Source organism: Aulostomus chinensis, chromosome 14 (genome assembly GCF_037954235.1).
Source record: "Aulostomus chinensis isolate RoL2024-O1b breed Wild chromosome 14, RoL_Achi_v1.0, whole genome shotgun sequence".
Lineage (NCBI taxonomy): Eukaryota > Metazoa > Chordata > Actinopteri > Syngnathiformes > Aulostomidae > Aulostomus > Aulostomus chinensis.
In genome coordinates, this window is record NC_141333.1 from 27772127 (window position 1) to 27791282 (window position 19156).

The 19156-nt window shown below is 39.7% G+C and overlaps 1 protein-coding gene and 1 long non-coding RNA gene across 4 annotated transcripts in view; one reads left to right on the forward strand and one right to left on the reverse strand.

Annotated features, from left to right (window-relative positions):
- Positions 1–19156, forward strand: part of nlgn1 (neuroligin 1) — a 399552-nt gene that overhangs the window by 269335 nt on the left and 111061 nt on the right. The gene's annotated exons all lie outside the window — the stretch shown is intronic.
- LOC147250421 (uncharacterized) lies at positions 11020–12591 on the reverse strand. Its single transcript, XR_015119254.1, has 3 exons — positions 12483–12591; positions 11976–12269; positions 11020–11814 (listed from the first exon to the last, which is right to left on the reverse strand). It is a non-coding gene; the product is annotated as an uncharacterized LOC147250421 (long non-coding RNA).

Below are 19156 nucleotides of genomic sequence, written 5' to 3' on the forward strand. Positions count from 1 at the left end.
GAGTTATAAATTGAAGATTGTTTTCATAGATTACACTACATAAGTGTTTTGATTTTTGTTGTAGCTACATCTCAGACTGAACATTAATCATTTCTAGCTATCTTGACCATGTTTGTCAACAGTGGTTTCCAAAGTTGGAAAGCAACAGCGTCTGCTAGACCATCCCATTTTATCAACCTTCAGCAACATTAATGGTCTTCATCGACTGCAGCCTCATAAGGCTGCTGCAAACCTCCAATGGGGGATGTAGCTGCTTTCTTATTTGCATATTTTGTGAAGTGTTCATCAGAAGACTCAAAGGATGTTGGATCAAAGTGACTAAAAATCCTCCCTTCTATTTTGCACCTCTCATCTGAGCATCCCAAAACATCAAACCATCACAGCTGTCTCCCACTCAGTCAGGGACTTGAGTGTATATGTGAATGTGTCTGAAGGTGTTCAGTGGGATTGGCTTTTATGTATTGAGAATGTATGTGTTTTTATCTGTCACAATGCATTCAAGGGAGACATATGTATGTTAATTTTTAGCACAACAGAGCGTCAAATCAATGTAAAATGCGTTCAGCTTGAATGCAAAGAAAAACTAAAATAATAGGACAGAGCTCCTAATCTGGAGACATCATTAAGTACATTTTCTCATGCAGATAATAGATAACCATCGCTTTATACAATGATATAATATCATTTACTTCTTGACATCTTAAATAAGAAAATTCTATTATTACAAATGTGTGCACTGCCATCAATACAATTAGCCCACGATGTCAGCTGCTAAGCACCAGTTTAACTTTTATTTGTCAGGTGTGTAGCTTTCACTTGAGTATTAGGGTGTACTTAAAATTAGGAGGGGGGTCTGGGGGTCGTCCCCCAGAAAATTTTGAGTTTCATATTTTTAATTTCCTGCATTCTGGTGGATTTTTAGACACCCATTTTCCCTTTTATCAGGCGCGCCGCCAGGATTCAATCCTGCCACTCCCGGTATGCGCACACAAATCTACCGTATCGTATGTGCACACTCACTCACTGCACTATTAGTGTTACCATTTGTAGATCTATTGAAAAAAAGACAAATTGCCAGTAGTAACAGTAGCTAGATGTTAGAAGATAGCCATCGGTGGTAAACTCACGCAGTTACCACCAACGGCTTGTGACAAGGTAGCCCAGGCAATGCACTGACAGGGCTACCCAAAACTGGGCTAAGCTAGTTAACGTTAGTCTAGCTAGCTAACTTAGCAATGTTACTCCAACACAGAGGTTCACTGATCACTTTGAAGCAAAAATCCTTCCGATTTATTACATCGGATTTTGTAAACACTCAAATAAGTAACCATAACTCTACTGTAGCTAGCTAACTTTAGGTCCATCTGTTTCAGTGAGTCAGTGAGTGTTTACAGAATTGCGATTAATAAAATTGGGTTACAACAAAAAAATGGAAGGTCTAATCTTTTCATGGATGGCTGCAAACGATTCCTGGTGCAATTTTATTCAAAGGAGAGTTGGATTTATGGACTTTTTGAAGGATTTCTGAGGGAATTCAAAACTTACATCATCAGATGGGTAGCTGTCTCCCACTCCATATGGTAGCCAGACCTGACTGCTAGCGAAAGCAAAGTGCAGGGGGAGATTGGAAAAGGCGGGCCAAGCGACAAAAATGGTACTGTATGTTCCAAAAGAGGGGTGTATGAATTTTCTGAAAACCATTTAAGCTATATGTCTGTGTAGGTTCTCATTCATCCAGGTCATCGTAGATCGAAGCGAAGTAAAATCTGGTCAACTGGACGTAAGTTTATCTTGAAGACGTTTCACCTCTCATCCGAGAGGCTTCTTCAGTTCTAGTGAAGAGTGTGGAAACTCCAGCTTATAAACCTATGTGGGAGTGGTCAGTGCGAACCTTGAGGTTCCTCCACCTCAAGGAGGAAAGCCACTCCTTCCAGGACGACCATGTCCAAATTCTCGACAGAGAGGACAGATGGTTTGAAAGAGGAGTTAAAGAAGCCATCCACGTCAGGATAGAGAAACCATCTTTGAACAGAGGAGGTGGACTGCGACATTTCCTTTCACCTATTTACAACCAAGTCCTTTCAAAGCTTCCCCAAAGAGTTCAGCTGAAAGACCCATGTGGAACGGCTGATGCCAGCACAGCCCATTAGCATCTGAGTGGTCGGTGAAACCCCCTAACGACCACCCCTGAAACTCCCTGACACCGCACAACGACTGTCGTTTGGAGAGGCCAGGTGAGTCTCGGGAGGGTCGTTTCCACCACAATAGCACTGACCACTCCCACATAGGTTTATAAGCTGGAGTTTCCACACTCTTCACTAGAACTGAAGAAGCCTCTCGGATGAGAGGTGAAACGTCTTCAAGATAAACTTACGTCCAGTTGACCAGATTTTACTTCGCTTCGATCATTTAAGCTATATCTAATGCATAATATGACTGTTTAGAGCCTTTGTGCTATCATAAAAGCATATTTTGGTGAAGTAGTTATCAATCATGGTATTTTTGGGGAGATCAGTTCACCTTCTGTAAATGTTGGGGGGGACTTGTACCCTGTAAACCCCCCTACGCCCTTGTTATTTGTATCTAAAAAGGCAGCTCACATTAGGCAAGGCAAGGCAAGGCAATTTTATTTGTATAGCCCGTTTTCACCAACAGTTTGTCTCAAAGGGCTTCACATGGCATCATAACAACATCCTCTGCCCTTAGACCCTCACATCGACTGAGGAAAAACTCCATTAGCATGCTTAAAATTCATAACAATGAACAATGCACTTCTTTGTTTCGAATCATTGTAGTTTTTTTTTTTTTCAATCCTTGCGTCAGAGGCAGTGGTAGTGTTTCTTCTACTTGACCCCAGTCATAAAATGTTCTAATGCACCAATTTGTTCTTACATACTAAAGCAAACCCCCGCCCCTGTCTTATCTTCTGGACAGGAAGCAAATCCTGATGGCTGCTTGTAACTCTTTGTTCCTGACATCTATATTGTTCTTCTTGTAACATTAAAGTCTTTGTGAGTGAGGTGATGGCCAGTTACAAGAGGTACACGATAGATGTCAGGAGGAGGAATTATTGAATGGTGGAAGGGCAGGTGCTGAGCTAAAAAAAAGGGGCAAATTAAGAGGAATAAGCAGCTCACCCACTGTTGGGCTACGATTCTCAGTGTTTTACCCTCACTAAAGCAACAAACTTAAATTGGTAATGACTTCACAAGACTACATGAATGAGAGCTGCCTAATGCACCGCTAGTGCAGCGGAATTGGAGACGTGCAAGAAACTGATTAAGATTACTATCCTCTTGCCAGTTTCTAAGACATCGTTGGCTGTGTTCGATTTATATATATATATATATGTGTGTGTGTGTGTGTGTGTGTGTGTGTGTGTTTATATATATATATATATTTATATATATATACACACACACAGTATATAGATAGATAGATAGATAGATATAATATACAAATCAAACACAGATAGATATAAATAAAGAGCACTTGCTAAAGTGTTGTATGTGTTACACCACTCAGCTATTATAGGGAGAACCACTGCACATTTTGCACAGTAGCAACCCCCAAAAAAAGAAGGACAGAAAAAAAAACAAAAAAAATAAAACACTGTTCTGCAAGACATGGGACAAGCTATGGTGGATAAGCAATAAGCATTAGAGACATAATACTGGAGCTTTGTAACTTGACTGAAACCTTTTTAACAATTGTTAATTAATAATAAAGGATGAAACTGTTAGCCTGACAAATTGTAATTATACCAAAACAATTTAGTATTTAAGTGAGAGATGTGATGAAAAAATTAGCCATTTTCTGCTGAAAACACTGCAAGGTAAGAAGATAATTTACTGTCAGCAGTCATCAAAATATCTGTTATTAACTGGGACTTGTCACATCCACAGTAGCCCTGCATCCATAGAGTACCTCATTAAAGGCATGAGGATTAGATGTACAAAGTACAACATTACTTATTTACCTCAGTTACTCCTAAAACATGAACACGTGAAGTAAATAGCAGCAGCATCTAACTAACTACTTGTTTGACACTCTACCAACACATACATAACATAAAATACCCATAATTAGAGACCTATTCTGCAATGTCTTTCATTGTTTGAACTTCTGCAGGAGCTTATTTCATCTAAGTCAGGTTCTGGATCGAGCAGTTGAACTGCAGGAAGTCGGCCACTGCAAACATAGAGGCATGATTCAGGGAGACCTCTCGGGAGGGGCGTGGCCAACCACAACTCATCACATGGATTTACTGTCAACCTATTAGTTGTTGAGATCCTGAAACTATAAATGTCATTTTACACAAAAAAATGTAAAATAGATAAATCTGGTCTGATTTCTTTTTTCATGTATCAGGGACTGGTTCAAAAAAGAGAAAAAAATTTATGCTATAAGGCACATTTTAATCCTATGAATAAAATTAGACTCATAATTCAGTACTGTGAATCTTCTTTGTTGTTTTGCCAAACTGTCCAATTTTTCCATTTCCCTACTCCCAGTGTTTTCAGACACTACTGATAACACCTTAACCCCATGCATTTAAGTACAATATCCTCATCCTTCTGTATGTACGGTCCTTGAGAGGAAAGAATGCTTTTTGCTGAAAATGGTTACAAATGCCTAATAGAAGCCTATTTAATATCACTGAATGGGGATACTAATAAGCCAATATGGATTGTTTTAATTGAGATTTCAAGAGCCACATGCCTCTCCTTACCCTTTTCCAACCCTTCTCACTGACCTTGCTTTTTGAAGCAAGGTCATATCACCACAGTAGCCAAAAAGCCCAAAAGTTGAGTGTGACAATTGTGTTTGCAGGCCTCTGTTTGTTCACCTGTCACATATGTGATGCTTGGACAGAGGCTGTTAGAAGCGAACAACACTTTTTTACCATTACATCTCTCTTCATCCCCGATTGTTTACCCTTTCTTTGTCTCCCCTCTCTGTGCCCTCACATGCATTGTCTTAGCTCTTATTCCTCAGTAAATGGAGGCAAACCTGGCCCACCAGGGGAAAGAGGATGGAAGATGGGTGAATACAGAAAGGCTCTTATCTATTTCTCTCTTTGCTTTTCTCTGTATCCATCAAGTTTCAATTCAATTGGCCACCCCCCCCCCCCACACACACACACATGCACATTTTTTGCGTGTATCTCAGGAGATTGCTCTGAAAGCAGGATGCAGGTCGAATGGCCCAAGACGATGCTGCTTTGCCTTGTGGCCTATGCTAACAAAATTATCAACTTGGCACCAGTCTGCATTACTAGTTTGACTCACCTTCACCTTCCTGTTGGAACACGCTCCACCCTCTGCCAGCCTCTCCAGCACTGGCCTTGGACGGTCCAATACAGAGCTCTGACGGTGCAGGAAAAGCTTGCTGGACAAAGATGAATTAGATGCTTGAGTTGTAGTACTTTACAGCCTTGAAGGAATGAGTCTGCAAATACTAAAAAACAGGTAGCACCTGAAGAGCATAATAGTTAATGGTTCTTTGCATGTTCTCCCTGTGCCTGTATGGGTTCTCTCTGGGTACTCCGGCTTCCTCCCACAGTCCAAAGACATGCAAATGCAGACTAGGCTAATTGGATACTCTAAATGGACTGTAGGCATGGCTGTGAGTGTGAATAATTGTCTGCCTATACGTATGTGTTGGCCCTGCGATGGACTGGCGACCCATCCAAGGTGAACCCCATCTCATGCCCGAAGGCTGCTGGGATAGGCTCCAACTCATATCGCCTGGCATCAGAGTGTCACATAAGAGAACTCAGGTGTCATCTCCTCAACCACCGATTGGATGCGGTGGTCTCTTTCCAATTTCACAATTGGCTGTGTGGGATGTCGCTAACCGGACCAGCGTGGCCCAGGTGTCGCTGATCTGTTCATCAAAACTCAGTTCTAGGCAAGAAGTGTGTAACGTCAACAATTAAAACAAGCCAGGTAAAACACAGCAATAATAAAATTCAATAATATTAATAAAACCATGCAAAATACCAAAATCCAACCATTAAAACATGCCAAAATGGATTCACAACCAATAACATTTCCGCCTTCCAACATCAAGTTTGTATATGTAACCTGGTTACATTATTTGAGGGCTTGAATCTTGCATCTGCTTCATTGCACAAACTTCTCCTGGTTATTATTGCCAATGCTGCATATGCCTGCTTAATATCCCTGCTTAATATCCCTTAACTACACCAAATGTCTACAGAATATATGCTGCAAATGTTCCTGGATGGTAGGTAGCTACTGGTCTGATTGGTGTATGTTGACAGCATTCCCAGTGTGTGTGTGTGCGTGTGTGTGTGTGAGTTTGTGTTGCTTGCTTGATTTGATGTGTGTTTGGGAGTACATCGATCTGCTGGGTTATGTTCAGTTGCAGTCTGGCTAGTTCCACACATGCTTGTGTCCCATGCCGCGGGGCAACAGCTGTTGTTGCATCACCCAGAGGGTTTGTGTGTTTTCCATGTCTTTGCCGTGTGTGTGTGTGTGTGTGGGGGGGGGGGGGGCAGGGCATGGTTCAGAAATGATCTTTTGGCTCACTGACTTGGCATTTTGTCTCCTGTACACACTGAGCCAGTGACAGTTGGATGTTGTTCTTTATGGCCACTAGTTTCCTGTGTTTTCTGTCACACACATACATTCAGTACACACACACACACACACATACACACATATTGTAAATAAATGTCTGTCATGATATTATTGAACTGAACTAAAACACATACACACTCTACATTGGACATGTAGCAGAGACACCATGTGACATAATGGGGAGTTGATGATCAGATTCCAAAAAGAAAGTAAGACTTAACAAAGTGGTAGATTACTTAATCATCTGTTTATTTGGTTTTTTTTTTAACTTGCAATTCATATTATGTTCTGACGTCTATTGTGGTGTGTGGAGTTGGACAGTATGGTTCACAATTTGCTCATCGTCACAGAGATGATAGGTGGTTCACGGTATGTTTTGTTTTTTTTTTTGCTTTATTTTGTTTTTTTTGTGTTTTTTTAAGGAGAGAAAGACTCTTACGAAGCTAATAAGTAATTCTCTGCTTTTTTGAAGTGACAATTGATCAAATTTCTTCTGCTAGGGAAGGATATGAGTTGTGGTTGGAAGCTATGGGAGAGGAAAATAAATCAGGTGCTTTGTAGCAGCTTGTAAATGGATTTGTCAAATTGCAAGACAAGGCGTGATTGCATGCAAAGACATTTTGATTGCCGTTATCATTCAGTTACGTTACAATGTGGGAAATTGCTATTTTATTCTAATGGCAATGACATAATGTTGATATTTATTGATAATCGGATCTGTTTTTCACAGTCCTTTGCTTGTGACTTCACAGTAGTGCTTGTTTTTCTCCAAGTGTCATTTTTTTTTAGAGACTAAGAATTTCAAGTAAATGCCACTTACTGTTGTCAAATTTATCTATTTATTTATTTTGTTTCACACATACTAATCGATGCTCCTAATAACAGGCAAATCATGTAAAACACCAGAATAATTAATGTGATTGCATTTACTATGAACATGACTTCCAGGCTGAAAGACTACATGTTGCACACACATACTGTATGAGGTCCTAAATTATTAGGAGCAAAGTAGGGATTTCAAATCCTCCTTATGTGCTTAATGAAAGACAAATAGAGGAAATTAGAAAGTAAACCAACATTAAAGATAAATAAAACCAAAAATGGATATTTTTTGGAAATGGTACATTCCTTGATAGCTGAAATGTTTTCACTACCAGTCATATGTTTTTGTTGTCAGTTCTGTCTTTTTCAGTTTTTTTTAAATGTTTGCACTAATTTTTAAGATATAAACATGAAAGAAGTCTTAGTACAAAGGAAAGACAGAGAAAGGTGTTTTTCTATGCTTCCAATGACAATGAGAGATGTGAGTGAAATACAGAGAGGAGAATGTGATGATTTCAAGAAGATAATGAACAGAAAAACAAAAGGACATCAAAAACAGAATTAAGAATAAAAATTAAAGTTTCATGAGCTGAGATTTCTTGGCAAGATATTGCTGGATGGGATAACATGAGGAAGACATAGTTAGAAAGATAGAGAACTGAATATGACTTGGATGCTGTGCAATTACACAGTAATTATCCACCAGCATTAAACGCTGCATCAGTTGTTATAACAGAAACTTGAATCATCACTTCTCTGTCTCATTCAGTTATCCACTTCCTAATTCTCATACAGAGCAGTTGCAACACACACCTTTCTCATCCACCTCCTGTCATTTAATTTATGATAAAGGACAGATTGCCATTTGTCTGAGAGCTTTTTATGACAGTGCAGACCTTGTTATGGTACCACACCATCCATTCTCTGCTGAGACCCACAGGCTCATGCTGCAACATTATAAAAGGCCTGCCATTCTACAAGCAGGATTTATGCATTGGCCAATCTCTGTGAAACCTTGTTCACAATGCCTGATTCATTATCATGATAGACAGAAGAGGTGAGAAGGAGAAAGAAAAGCCCAGAGTCTGCCATCTCCTCTCTGCTCCTTTCCTCCTCTCTGTTCTCCTCTTCAACCATTACACGGATCTCCCCCAAGCAGGCGCTGTGAGTCCGCAGAGCCAGTGCAGCAGGCTTTTATTGTGATTGAGTCTACAGCTTACAAGGAATGATGCAGGGGAGGCTGTCTCCCTCTCACATCCAGACAGATAGCTCAATCTTCAGGCAAACCACAACTACTACCACAATGTGGTGCACAGCAGGAAATACCAAATTAAACAAAAAAGGCTGAAAAAGGGACTGCATTTTATTCATTGTGAGAAGAATCAAGACTTATGAACATCCCTCTAGGCCTTTCTGACACCTGTGGGTGGTCATTCCGGCCATAATTGCAATTAGTCAATGGATATAACTTACAATTTTAGTGTAAAATAGGTTCACAAGTCACTTTCATCAGCTGGTTACTAATACTCATCCTAAACACAAAACCACCTTCTATTTTGACTTGGTCCAGGGTACCATGCTTTGAAGCCACCACTTCCTCCCACTTGCACGGGTATCCAGAAATTATTTACTACTTAAAAAAATCCCTTTGAGATTGAGAGCAGTTTCTTATAAAACATCCTATTTCTTTCAGTTGAATTTTGTTTTATACAAAGGCAGTGTGTCTGTTCTGTCCTACCACAAAAATAATTCAAACTGTGTGTGCTTATGTCAGTACAACAACATCAGGCTGTTTGGGGGAAGGTGTAAGAAATGTATCGTCCATCTGTCATTTTTAAAGTAACTTATTTCTGTATTTAGTATGCAATAAGTGATCTAATTCTAGTATTGTGTGATTTGGTTGCAGAGGGAGCTGGAGCCTATCCCAGCTGCCCTCATGCAAGAGGCGGGGGTACATCCTGGATGAGTTGCCAGTCCATTGCAGAGTCACTACATATAGACAGACAACCATTCACACTCAGAGCCACACCTACAGTCAATTTAGAGTATTTAATTAACCTAGTCCCCTCTTGCATGTCTTTGGACTGTGAGAGGAAGCCAGAGTACCTGGAGAGAACCTAAGTAGGCACAGGGAGAACATGCACACTCTACACAGAAAGACCTCATGCTTAAACTTGGAACCTTCTTGCTGTGAGGTGACAGTGCTCACCACTGCACTACTGTGCGGCCTGTGGTTTACACTGCTTATTAATATCTATATTAACATCTGGATTTGTCTGCTGTGGCATCAAGTTTCATTCAATCCTGGGTCAAATGACTCTGCAGTAGAAATGGGTTTTTTTTGGCTCCAGCAGCTCCGATCAGCATAGAGGGCTGCTCAAAGTCCAATCTTGGGCATACACATTTGTCATAAAGTTGGAGCTCCACGATCAACAATATATTTATAAGGGTAGCTGAGGTATCCAAGATATTATGTGCCAGGTAGTTTGGACCATTAGAAGATAAAAAATAATGACAGCAAATGCAGGTGGAAGTCTGCTTGTGGACAGGCTTGAACAAATGCTGAAATTAAATTTTCCATTATACTGATAATCAGCACTGTCTCTATTACTTCCAGTGCTATAACTAACCGCAGCAGTAGTCATGTGTGATGTTGTGGTTGTTTATAACAGAAGCAGTGCTTTGGGAGTTTGTATGTGTGTGCGGTGGCTTCTCTGCCACTCTTTTCAAGCAGATTGTCTCTGAGATTTTTACTTTCATTGACTGATTTTTTTTGCTTTTTGTCCCTCTCTCTCTCTCCCATACATTTCTTTTTTTTGTCATGTCCCCCTGCCTGACTCTCTCTACTCATTTCGCCATGGACAGATAGAAGGAGAGAGAAAAGAGGAAAAGTGATTGAACATTTACAGCTATCCTGAAATCTCATTGCCGTGGCCTCGTCACTGCAGCAGCTTTTATTGCCTTCCACCAGGAACATTCAGAATGGAGAACTAACCTAATTTCTTCGGACACGTGCACACACGCACATGCCCATAAGCAAACACATACACACATCCATACATTACTATGTTTATGGAAACCATAACTGACATTGCATCCTAATCTTAGCCATCCCAAATTAATGACACACACACACCCACAGACCCATGCACTAACAAAATTCAAGGCCACACTCACACCAATAATCTTTAACAACAATAACCAATTGAACACAGACAGTACATAGTTATCAAAGTCATAGGTATATTATGTAACATAACTCAAACACACAATCACATAAACCAGACCGCCCCCCCATACACACACATACACACCCACAATCACATAAACCAGACCGCCCCCCCCCACACACACACACACACTACACTGTTTAAATCGGATTTTGTCCCTTTGAAAGACAAAAGGGAAATGAGAGAGTGACTGACAGACAGGTGGAATCCTGTAGTATAGTATACATACCTTTGTGTGTATGCACTCACTCTGCATACACAGCAAAATCAGCATGCCCACATAAACATCAATTGTTTTTATTGTCAAAGGACCAAACTCAAATCTCTTAAAATAATAATTTTTATAGTAAAAAGCCAGTTGACGCTAGTGTTGCTTGACCAGACATTTTTGAAAATTTTTTGCAGACTTTTAAAAAAAATAGTGTTTTGGTTCGAATCGAATACACCACACATGGATAAGAGGGACAATCTTTTTAATACATCTTGGGTAGTGGATCATTAGGTGGTGTTTGGGAATCAATTTTTTATCAGGGAACAAAATTTTGAACATGTTCTGGTGGTCACAGATCAAATGTTTCAGGTAACATACCATGCTATCAGTAAGAATGGGGGAGAAGATTATATTAACTATCTGTAACAAAAGAAGCAAAAAGTTCCAGTGATTATTATCCCTTTCAACCATATCACCGAAGATCAGTGGAGTATTGCAGAGAATGCACAATGACTGAATAGCATTTAACCCCAATCGCTTACTTTTATCATCTACTTTTAACCCACTTGGTTTGTTTTTACGTTCTAAGTCACCATAATTAAAACTATGTATCCTGTCTAACAGTGTGTTCACAGAGGTGTAACCATTGTGAATCATGTACTGAAAAAACAGCTTCAACTCATAATGTACGACACCCTCTAACAAATCATGCATTATATCAACAACATAATTGTCAGTACTATGAAAATACTGTAATGAATTGAGCACACAAGATGTAGAACAGGGAGCAGTCCACTGTCAAAAGCGATTCTCGTTGGGCTGTTGGGCTGTTCCAGACGTTAGATCTTGAATGCCCACAGCAGCCATCATAGGTATTGCGTTGGACTGTCTTGAGTCGCCAAGCAAGATAGCCCGTATTTGCCTCAGGAGGATGGTAATGCTCCTGCTCACACATACAAGTACATCACACAGACACATTCACACACACACACACACATCGTATCAAAACACAATCACAGCCATCATAAATATAAGGCATAAATATAGACTAATGACAGAAGTACAACAACTGTTTTTGGATGTAAAAGACACATTAAAGCTTACATATCCATTCTTTGAGTATGGATCCTGGAGATATGGAAAAAGGGTCACAATTCCCAATGCATAACTGGTCCTCACACTTGTGGGTGGAATCCTCCTTTTGAAACAAAATAATTATTACATTTGTGTCATGTTTTCCTCATTTGAAGCAATTTCTTACTCCTATGATTCTGTCATTTCTGCAACTAGAATGTTGACCAACTGTTTCCATGTTGCATCTGACAGCATCTTAGTTTTGTCATACTCTCTGAAGATTTCTTCACCCTTTGGATTGGACCTCAATACAGTATCAACTTTCTGCAAAATAAGATGTGTTTTTTCAAAACATGCACTTCAGGTTTTAGCAAATTACATTAAATTTGGACAGGAAGCTTTGTCTGATTTATGTTAGTTTGACATACTACAAGAAACTGGAGTTGCATAATAACAGTTCACATGCTACTATTCTGATAAATTAATACAGCTAGCTTCATTGCGATCCAGCTCTATTGTGCCTCTCTTCCTCTTAACTGTTGATGGGAGGATTATAGTGGAATCCCATGAAACAGAAGAAGCTGGTGATGCTGAGGGGTCTGGCAGTGAAGCTGATGATGGTGCGGGGTCTGGCAATACTGATGACTGCGATTCATCTTCCACCAAATGAATGGCAATTTCTAAAGATTGGTCAAAAGAGGAATGAAAACATCATACATACACATGTATACTGATCAGTGGAATCAACTTTTTAAATTTTAATTACCACACTGAGTAAACGGAGGTTTCAGTCATCAACATCATGGAAGATGCATTAAACTGGTGTGGTAACTTATTTAAAACTACTCCCTCAAACTAATTTTCTATGATGAAGTCCATCGTCATCTTCCGCTTATTCCTACACATTAAGGGTCGTGGGGGGGGAGCCTAACCCAGCGTCAACGGGCGAGAGGCAGGGTACACCCTGGACAGGTCACCAGTCCATCGCAGGGCCAACATAGAGAGATGAACAACCATTCACACTCACATTCATACCTACGGTCAATTTAGAGTATTCAATCAGCCTAGTCCCCAATTGCATGTTTTTGGACTGTGGGAGGAAGCCGGAGTACCCGGAGAGACACGGGGAGAACATGCAAACTCCACACAGAAAGATCCCGTGCCCAAGCCGGGACTCGAACCCGGAACCTTCTTGCTGTGAGGCCACAGTGCTAACCACTGCACCGCCGTGCAGCCTCTATGATGAAGTATTACTTGAAAATTAGGAGAAACAAAGACCAATTTACTCAGCCTTGGTCTGATACCAAGGCTGAGTAAATACATGAAAGTATTTAATAGCCTCACCTGTCACCGGATACTGGCGGTATCCAACCTTGAAGTTTCGGACCCCTGACATTATCAGCTCATCAAATATGTCTGCATCAACCTCAGTATCTGATGTGTCAGTCAATGCGCACACACCTTCAATGAAAAATGGAGACTGCAGACTAAATTTGTCTGTTACTGGGAGAAATCAAACAAAACAAAAAAAAAGTAAGCCATGATATCAATTATCTCATTAACTTGTAAAGTTATTTATTTTAGCAATTTTTTTAATATTATAGTATACACTATACAAACCTTCTTGAATAAACAGGGAGAAATCAAAGTTTTCATCCATCTGTGGAACTTTGATATATTTTTGGATTCCTCCATGTTCCAAGGATTTTCTACATGCATTTTAAACATAAATGAAAGGTTAGATTTGTGCACATGAAGCAAAATGTGATTAAAACATTTAAAGCTAATATCACGTGACTTCTAATGTGAGAGGTTTACCAGAAAAAACACCAGGAGAAGACATCAATACATATTCCGTTTCGAAAGTCAATCTAGGATACAGAAAAGAAAAATCCCTGTTTTTATGTGACAGAGAACACCTAAAATTTTAAATACCAAAATGAAACTCGCAACATATCATCACCAAATCAAATGTAAAATGTTCTCGTTGGGATGAGTGTGGCGATTCTCAAGCACACATTTAATTTGTCGACATTACTTATGTAAAACCAATTTACGTCTTGTCTCACCAAAATGCAATGTGCTGTTATTTGTGTGGTCAAAAGTAGCCTGCAGCTTCACCTTACCACGACAACATAGCCTATGACGTAGACGAGCCAGACAGACGTAACAGCGTCCGCTGTCTGTCCTGTGTTTCTGTGGATTATGGCTTCATAGTTCGTCTTAAGCTAACATAATGCTAACAGCCCAAAGGTGGTACGCTGCTTAATTAGCATTCGCTTGCTTGCTTGAGTTAATAAGATAGCAAGAATACGATCTAAAACATTTATCACAGTAGATATAGTCATATAAAGTTTGAGCGAAAAGAATTATGAACTAACATCATCACTGCCTAGTGTAGCTAATGTGGTGCCATAACTTTGCCATGAACAGTGACTCACTACTTAACACAGACCATGTGCCAGAAGGACAATATAATTATTAAAACCTAACGTGAATTTAAAATAGCTCATACTTACCAAATACCACGGCGAAATGCACGGCCAGCAACTTTATTGGAGGCTCTTCGGTCGGTGTGTCGCTCCTGTCTCTGTGTAGCAGCTGGGGTTGGGGTTAAATTTACACCTGAAGTGTCCCATCCAGGTTTAGAGTTAAGAGTAGAATAGTTCAGAGTTAATGTAATTACAATAACACTTACAGATTTGATTTGAAGACACTGGGATTTTACTCTCCGTTTCGACTCCAACTATTTGCACACTTGGAGTTACATAGAAGGGATTTGACTCTATTCAGAGTAGAATTAACTCTGATTTTGCTTCGATTTTACCAACACCAGAAATTTCTCAATTTGCTGTGTAGTGACAAATGAGGAGAAGAAAAATGAGGTAGCATGGACTAGAATGAAAGGGGGATTAAATGGTGATGGAAAAAGAAAGAGAGGAAAGTAAATGAAAATATTATGGCTGCAGAATCCATCGTGTGTGTGTGTGTGTTTGTGTGTGTGTGTGTTTACCTCCTACCTGAGTGGCAGGGCTATGCTTCATGGTCCCCAGCCATCAGATAGCAATGAAGGAGAAATCCAATGGGATCATGGGTTTGTCTTGAAAGAAGCTCTCTCTGGCTGTTAAGAATAAGATTAAAATGGACTTAAAGTGCTCTACATAAGGTAGAGTTCTTCTTTTTCACATGTTAATCAATGAAATACAACTGCATAGTAACTAATTTGCCATAAGCATTCTGCATCAGTCTCATGGTGGAGCAGAGGGGGAAACTAATGGTACATCAGTAATTCTTAAAGCCATGTGTTCAGCAGTAACATTGGACCAACATTTACAGAGGTTTTTCCATTGCCTCTAAGCTGTCATCAGTCAAAGAAATCTCACATTTCAAGCATTCTTGCAAGAAGATAGAAGATTATCTGGCAAAATATCTGGCTACTATTTAATGTCTAAGTGTCCATGCTGGATCAAAGACCTACTCAAGTATATCTGCTATACAAAAGAATTGATTCAAAAGGATCCTGCTGTAAAGATATTGAGATCCAAAGTAGATTTCATAAATAAATATATCAATTTTAAAATGCAAAAAATAGGGGACGTCAAAAAGTAGCAATACAAGTATAAAAATCAAGATCATTGCTTTCTCTCAACACATGATCAGAGCAAAGGTACCATTACATATTTTAAACTGATGGGCAATGTTGTGAAACGTCTGTGTTCTCCATATGTGTGTGTATTCCTCTGTTCCTCTCTTTCTGTAAAAATGTAGTGCCAAGTTTGGAGTCATTTGCATGAACTGTTCTCAACATTTGTGAAAATGATACATAAGAGACATTCAATTATGATGCTGTTCAGTGGTTCAACGTCTGCATTTGATAGCCATCATTACTGAGTGTGTAAAGTCATTTTGTTGAGTGTTATTTTTTTGTTTTGTTTTTTTAAATCTGGCTGTTGGTGATGTGGTTGTTTATAGCACTTGTTTTGGTTGTTAATATTGCATCTTCCATCTGACTTTCTGTGTCATGAGGTGTGTGTGTGTGTGTGTGAGAGAGAGAGAGAGAGAGAGAGAGAGAGAGAGAGAGAGAAACGGACAGAGAGATGGAGAAAAGGAATTTTTTTGTGATGATTTACCATCGTTACTCTCTGGATGACCAGCCCTAAAGGCTTTAATGTGTGCTAGCTACTTTTATGATCAGTCATGAATACATGCTATGTTACATTATTTTACTAGTTTCAGCCAGTTTGACACAAGGTCACGCATGTGAGGTCTAGGGAAACACAAAAAAATAGTTATTGGATATGTACAGGACCCACCAACTGGTTTATCACAAGTACTCTAGCTTTTTGACAGTACCGTTTGTAAATTACTTGGCATTAGATTGCCCCAGTGTTCTAATCTTGCCAAATATTAGACATTTTTGATTCAGATTTTTTTTTTAAAAGTCCAACACATACATTTTCATCTTGCATCGTGTTTATTGCAATTTCTACAATAATAGCCTCATTGAATGATTAGCCCCATCACTTCATCCCTGTTTCACTGTTGAGCCCTCTGCATCTTCAGACTGGTCTCATGGAAGTGTATTTGTCTTGCAAAATAGTGCAAAAGACAGCCAAAAATATAGTGCAGCAAAGTGTACATCAACAGACTTAGAGGTATGGTGCCCTGCAGTGACTCAGTCAGTGCATGCATTAAACAATTTGTTGACTGATTCTATTACTGCAAGGAGCATTATGCTAGCACAGCACTTCAGTGACAACAGGTAAAGTTAGGTAATTCATTGTACTATTACTTACCTCAGTCATGGACAACCAACACCTTAGGGGAGCAGGAGTCCATATACAGTACTTATTATGAATACTGAGTGTTGAGCTTTCTGTTTCAATGTACTGCAGTACATCTGCATGGTTGTATACATATTTTGTTCCACAGCTGACGTGCAAAGCACTAGGCTTATTTCTTTGACCAGCAGAAAGTTATATTAGATCTGCACAGAAGCCAAAATCGTTCTGTGATTATGTTTGACCCTGATGACTGCCAAGGACTTCTCAGTTCAATGCAGATTGCGTGACTGAAAATGTAGCCTCTGGGCTCTTGTCATTTTACAGTGCTTGACACAAAAAACATTCTTTAGCAGGTGCTTTTGTTCACATCATGACTTGCTGTGCATAATAGTCAAGTGACCCCTGCTAAGCGTGATTTGACAAGCAATCAAAGGGAAAAGTTATTCCAAAGAGGATTTTGATCTGAATGAAAGATTATTACTTAAGAAAGATGCCAAATCCACACTACCTTTCATTTTTGTCGAACCATTGTACCATTATGTTTAAATGCAGGCTTTTGTACATTCTTTTCTGGAAGCATATGCTTCAATTAAATAGCATAATGTTCTAAATGAATATATGGTTGTCCAATGGATTCCTTACATGGATTGTATTTGATTGATCCAGCACTAAGAGAAAGGGTAACATTTATTTCATTGTAGGAGAAGAAGGAAGGAGTAAGTAAGTAAGTAAGAGAGATGAGGTAGCTTTCTTTAATTTGTCCACTGAGTGGCTGACTAATTGTCCTGTCCATCTTACCTGGAGGGAAAGCCTTACTTCATAGGACAAAGTGCTTTAAGCTTGATAGGCTGCAGGTGCTGCCATCTAGTGGCAGAGGAAGTGCTGTTTTTTTTTCTTAATAAATTTAACCTCAACTGACCACAACCAATAATTCAACATCAACAATATCCTTCAACATTCAGCATATTCAACATTCAAGATTGTCACTGCTAAGTATTCCCTAAGAGCTGGATCTTCAACCTTCTGGCTCATTCTACCCCTGAGGACAAAGAGGAGAAAGGCCAGATTTTAAGTGCCTAGGTGTTCCCTGAACAGTTGAATCTTAAAATGTCTCTAAAAAGTAGAAAAGGACTCTGGGGGTTGTATGGAGTTAGGTAGTTCATTCCACCATTTGGGAACAACAGAGGACAGGAGTCTAGCTAGAGATTTAGACCATTGCTGTGAGCACCAGTTGTCTCTTACAGGCAGAGCGTTGCGGGCGAGAGGGAGTGTAGACCTGGGTCAGGGATTCCGGGTAGGCAGGAGCCATTCTTGTCTCTGTTTTGCAAGCCAAAAGAAGAGCTCTGAATTTGATTTGAGCTGCCACTGGAAACCAGTGAAGAGACATTAACTGTGGGGTGACGTGCAGTCTTGGGCAAGTAGACCAGATGTACTGCTGCATTCTGGATCATCTGCTGAGGTTTAAATTTCAGGAGGCCTACTAGGAAAGCATTACAGTAGTCAATGAGTGAAGTCACAAGGGCCTGTACCAGAATTATGGAAAATGATAATTTTCATAACAACATTTATGTGTTATTGTCTTTAATTATAATTTATAGATCTATACTGGAAATGCTGCTGCCGGTAATGGTTGGATGCTCTTCTGAATGAAAAACACCACCTTATGGTGACACAATTGAAGGAGTGGGTGTACTTACAGTGGAATTCAAGCACACACCCAAGAAGGTGGGGCTGACTCCTGGTAGTTAAACCTGGCTGACACTAGCTGGAATTTGGCATAAAGCTGGCTGCCTGTTGCCTCGGAGGGAAAATCTTAGCTGGCTAAATTTGTATGGTTAAGGACTTGGCAGGGGTGCTGCCCAGGATTTATCCTATGAAAAGTGATCACATGATCAACAATTTTCCAATCATAGCAGTGATATGTACTTCCATGACATGTTGCTGCTCATAAACAAGGTGTGTTGATTTGGTAATGACAGAAGTCTGCACAGATATTTTGAATGATTTTAATATTGGCTATGCAGCCAGTTGTCCTCTCATTTCTGTTATTGTAATAAACTGTTCCGAAATCTGTGGTCACAAACAATTAATCATCTGATTTTATTTAAATGCCAACATCACTGATAACACTCATTTTAAAAAATGTTTCTAGTTGTCAAGTTGAGTCAATTGTATTTGTAAAGCATCAAATCATAACAGAAGTTATCTCATGACACTTTACAAGTAGAATAGGTCGAGCACCACACTTATTCAATTAATGAAGACCCAATAATTTTCCATTGGCAAGCATATCTTGCAACAGCAGTGACAAAATCCTTCCTTTTAACAGGCAGGAATGTCAAGCAGATCCAGGCTCAGTGGGAATGGCTATCTGCTTTAACCAGTTAGGGGGAAAGACAGCAGGAAAGTGGGGCAGACACAGAGACA